Source organism: Megascapheus bottae, chromosome 3 (genome assembly GCF_031878675.1).
Source record: "Megascapheus bottae isolate mThoBot1 chromosome 3, mThoBot2.hap1, whole genome shotgun sequence".
NCBI lineage: Eukaryota > Metazoa > Chordata > Mammalia > Rodentia > Geomyidae > Megascapheus > Megascapheus bottae.
In genome coordinates, this window is record NC_143511.1 from 12,827,953 (window position 1) to 12,833,418 (window position 5,466).

Below are 5,466 nucleotides of genomic sequence, written 5' to 3' on the forward strand. Positions count from 1 at the left end.
TCAAGGACGCCCAGTCCCCCCGGGCCACACTCACCCTGGGCCGGGCGTGGACAGGGACACACAGGGGCCGGTGGCAGGGCCCGGAGGGCGGGGGGCCTTCTCTGACCGCCCACAATGCCCAAGCTCCCCCTCCGCACCCCTGCACTTTCCTTGAGTGGGTGGGTGGGGGAGGCCACCGCAAGAGAGTCCAGCGCCCAGCGCCATTCGGGCCCCACCTCCGTGCCCGCTCTGCAGACCCGCCCACACCTCGGGACACTCGCCACAGGGCAAGGCAGCTGGCTGGCCGCACGCCCATAGACCCAGGGAGCCCAAGAGCCACCTCCACGTGACCGCGGTGCACTTGGCACCACGTTCTCACCGGGCCCCTCAGCCCTCCTGCCTGCCGGGGACCTATCGCCTCCCCCACCTTCTGTGGGCTTTCACCATCCAGCATCAGGGTGCAGGCTCGCCTCCTGCAAAATCTCAGGCCATGCTTGCTCCTGCAGGCTCCCGGGTCTGTCTGCCCATGTGGGCACGCGCGCACATTCACTGGCTCACGGGTCTCCCGGGACCCTCCTTGGTGCCCCACCCTGAGGGCAGTTGGGTTTCTTGGGCGCTCCCGCCCCATAGCCTCCAGCGGAGCGGGCCTTCCTCTGCCAACCATTCTGGGTCTCCCCCAACAGAGCGCCAGCGGCATGAAGGGTGCTGCATGTGGAAGAAAGCTGCAGCGTCCAGAACTGGACGGTGGCACGAGGCACCCAGGGGCAAAGGGCCACACTACCGGTCACCCGATACCCTGAGCAGCCATGGCTCTCGGGCGCCCCCCGTGGAGGCGCCGTGCTGCGGCCAAGAGGCCCTGCGTGTGACCAGGTGGGCCTCCTCCAGCCGGGCCTCTGGCCGAGCTGGGCCACCGCGGCTCCTTCAGGGTCTCTGGCCCGGGCGGGCGTGCGGGGGAGAGCCGCCGGGACCCTCATCCTGCCGCGGACCCTTGGCCCGCATTTTCCCTCCAGGAGCTCGCTGGCCCTCCGCAACAACCACCTCGCGCTGCAGAGCCTGGACCCGTGCCACACGCCCCGTGCGCAGGGCTTCCAGGGAGGCCTGCACGGGCCCATCCGGACCTCTCCCACCGGCTGCTCTCCTGGGGAGCTGCCGCTCCCATCGTTCATCCCCGTGGTCTTTCTCCCTGGCCCGCCACGGCCTGTGAGTCCCCTCTGTCCCGGGCCCCTGTCCCTCCGTCCTTCCTCCTCTGGGGCCGGCGCCCAGGGCCCTCACCCCACACTGGCAGGCCATCGGGGCCCCACCGCCACCGTCGCTGCCCCCTACAGGAGCACAGGCTGGCCCGCACACTCACCTGCGGACCAGGACACCTTTCCACGGGGCCACACACGGCCTCCACAGCGGCCACTCACCATGCTCCTCCCTGCCTGCCTCACTCTTCTTGCCGTCCTCACGCCACTCCCTCTCTTCGCAGACCTGCGCCACACTCCCAAAACCCCTGCGGGCCAAGGCCGGCCACACCAGGCCAGAGGAGACTGTCGCCGCACAGCTCCCAGCTCTCAGGTCCCTCTCTGGTCGGTTGGAGCATCTGGAGCCCACTGATGCACAGGCTGCAGGTGAGGGCCGCCACCTCCCTCCAAGGAAGGGACAGTCAGCCTTGGGCACACACACCAGCGACCACACGCCCTCCCACACGCACACGCGACACAGGGCTGGGCCAGGGCAGAGGGCTGTGGGTTTCTATGTATGTGGGGGAGGACCGGGAGGAATGTTGGGGGCAAAATGGGAGGGGCGGGAGCTCCAAAATCGTGGCAGGACCCACCACCATCACGTCGGAGTTTCTGTCTATCACCGGGAGCCATAGTTAGCAGAGCTCGGCCCAGGCCGCAAGGAAGCAGACAGGAATGTTTTGTCCAGCACCCACACAAGCTCAGGACTGACTCTGACTCTCTCTCTCTCTCTCTCTCTATCTCTCTCTCTCTCTCTCTCTCTCTGTCTCTGTCTCTGTCTCTCTCTCTCTCTCTGTCTCTCTCTCTCTCTCTGTCTCTCTCTGTCTCTGTCTCTGTCTCTCTCTCTGTCTCTCTCTCCTCTCTCTCTCTCTCTCTCTCTCTCTCTCTCTCTCTCGCTCTCTCTCTCTCTCTCTCTGTCCCTTTGCAGCTGAGGGGACAGCTCCTGCCCCAGCTGTGCGAGCCTCCGCTGACCTCCTACCGCCACTGCACTGCTAGTGGCAATAGCAGGCACCACAGTCACCTTGAAGCCAAGCAGCTCTCCAGACCCAGACCTGCCTGAGGATTCCTCAGACAACGCCAAGCCTAAGCTTCCCGTGCTCCAGCTTCTTCCACTCACCTAGCAGCCCTGTTCCTCAATCATCCTCTGCCTTCCCTACTTAGGACTCCACCATTTATATACTGGGGTTTTTTTGGAGTATTAGTATTATTAAAATTGATTTCAAACGAAAACCAAGGCACACCGTAAACTCTGTGGTGAAATATGCATAGGCATGCGTGTGCCTAGGCGCAGAAACACACACACACACACACACACACACACACACCCCAATTCCAATTGGTGGCCTAAAGTTTTTCCAGGTGGTACAGCCCCCGGCAATGTCTTCTTGGGAGCAGAGTCCTCCAACCATTCCTCTTTACGGGACCTCCCCCACTCCTCTCCTCCTCGTGTGGCCACCGAGGGAGCAGACAGCCTTCCTCATTCTAGAACCATCCGCCATCGTGCTGGTGACTTTTTATCTGCACACATAGCATTCGTCCTCCTCTTTGCTCTTGTCGCGGGAATAGGCTGTAATTCTCGTCCCAAGTCTGTGTCCCAAGGGGAACCGGAAAGAAGAACAGAATTCCCTGGGGCAAAGGGAAAGCCTGGCCATCCTAGTGGGCATCCTTCCGGGGTAGCATGAACTTTCAGAGGACGCCAGTGTCCAAGTCACACATAAAGGGAAGGGCCTATGGCGGCCCTTGTCCCGTCCAAGGTCCGGGTCAAGTGCCAGATCATTCCTGGGGCCCGAGGCGCATGCCAAGGTCCAAAGAACAGCGTTCTCTCTTGGGGATCCAGGAGGGAGAAAGAGGGAGAGAAGAGCCTGTCAAGGCAAAGGACACGGGCGGCCCACGTCTCATCGTGCTCCCCGTGTCCACGCGCACACGCACGGTCAGCATCCCCAAACAACCTGGGGGTGGCCCAACGCCCACGCGCCTCGGGGTTCTTTTCTGGCCAGCACGCTGGCAGGTGGCTCTGAAGGAGCTGCTGGCCAGTACTCAAGGGAATAAAGAATGGGGGGAGAGTCTACACCTGGGCAGGACTCTCACTACACAGACCCATAGCTGGGAGACACAGGAGGAGGAAGATGAGGCGGTGGAGTGGAAGGAGGAGAGGAGGAGGAGGAGGAGAGGAGGAGGAGGAGGAGGAGGAGGAGGAGGAAGAGGAGGAGGAGAAGGAGGGGGGGGCAGGCCAGATCTCTGTCTCCGAGAATGCAGGAAGCCTCCCCTACAATAAAATAATTTAATTTGGAAAACAAATTGCAAGCAAGAAAGAGAAAAGAATCAAGGAAGCCTGGCATAAATACTTCCTGTCCCCTGACAAGGCAGTTGTGGGGCTCTCGAGGTGGAAAGCGCCACATGGACCTTACAGGGTTCACCTGGGAGCAGACACAGGGGCCCAACAATCCCTGGCCACACATGACACAGACACACTGTCCCAGGAGACAAAGGCCATCCCGACAGCTGACCCAGCCGACCGGGACCCCAAGGTCCCGACCGGCTGAGCTGGGACAGAAATGCTGCCGGCCATTCCTTTCTTCACCCAGAAAGCTCAGGCTGCCATGTCTTCCTTGCGGTCCCCGTTTTCCCCGGGGAAGGGCCTGCTAGCCCCTCCACCCTGGGCTCACACTGGAGACGAAGAAACAGGCGGTGTTTCCGCTCTAAGGGCGCTCAAGGGGAGGGAGGCAGGGACTGTTCTTCCAGGGAAAGAAGGAGCTGGAACAGGGCGAGAAGAGAACTAAGCCACGCAAGGTTGGATGGCTGTCTGCTCCATAGTCACGTGTGCTCCCAAGTGGAGTTTTGGCCCAAGCCCTCCCTCTCCATCAATCCAGGCTCCCTCTTTCTCTGGTGGGTAAGACTGGTCTGAAGAGAGTTTCTGGTGGCATCGTGTTTGTCTCTCGCTCGATCCCCTTGCCCCTGTCTTCCTTTCTCCTCTTCTCCACACCCCTCCGTGCAACACCACCCCAGAATTGCTTTCCAGGCTTTGCAAGCAGGGCGATCACACGCGTGATCTCATCTGACAAACCCCAGAGTGAAAGAGAATCCAAACGGCGCAGGACACAGACTACCGAGGGCCAAGGGTGTCGGCCAATGGCGCCCTTGACCCCAGACAAGACCACCATCCCTCCACCAGCCCCTCCTCCCTGGCTTGCTAGCAAAAACCCAAGCGACAAAATGACTCTGCCCTCACCCAATGCCACCCATGGTCTTAGAGCATTGCAGACAACAGACTCCTTCCTTCCCTCCTTCCTTTCTTCCTTCCTTCCTTCCTTCCTCCCTTCCTTCCTCCCTTCCTCCCTTCCTCCCTTCCTTTTCCTTCCTCTCTTCCCTCCCTCTCTGCCGGACAAACGGTTTTTCCACTGTGGAAAAGCCACAGCTAGACCCCTAATGCTCTTACGACTCAAGTATCATTGGGCTCAAGGGCATTCCTGAAGAGAATAAGTTCAATCTCCCTCTGGACTCAGTACAAGAGGACATGACACAGATTGGGACTGGCGTTGGGTTTCGGCTGTGGGAGGGTGGCGTGGGACTTATGTGGGAGGAAGGAGGTACCGGGAAGTAGGAAGAACAAGAAGAAGGAGGAGGACGAGGAGGAGGACGAGGAGGAGGAGGAGGAGGAGGGAGGAGGAGGAGGAGGAGGAGGAGGAAGAGGAAGAGAGGCCCGAAGAGGGACACACTGACCCGCTGGTGTGGGGTCCCGTGGGATCCCTAGCAGGACACCGGGTAGAAAGCATGCTGTGTCCCCTCGGTGGGCCCTGGGGCCCCGGGCACGGCCCCACCCCAGACCCCCACGGGGAACGTGTGCTGCCGTAGGCAAAAGGGCCCTAAAGGGCCAAGAGGTCAGAGGGCGTGGGGGCCGTGGGTGGGGAAGGACGAGGGGATCTGGGCCTCTTTAAGGCCGGGGTAGGGGGCAGGGCGGGGGAGGGCCCCAGCCGAGCCGGCCCGTGACCTCACTTCCTTGGTGACCAACAGCCACAGAACTCGGAACCCCAGTTACCCAGCTGAGCCCGTCTGAGCAGACGGCGTCGTGCGCTCCTCCCTTTGCCCCCAAGAGAGACAATGTTTTCTTGTTGTTTCCCCCGGGCCAGTGGCCGTGGCCGCCGGCCCGAACGTGGCCACGAGGACCCGCGCGCCCTGAGCGCCCGCAGCGCTTGCGACGCTGGCTCAGGACCCACTCCACGCCAGCAGCGCTATTTGGCAGGCGGCGAACACGAGGGCCGCA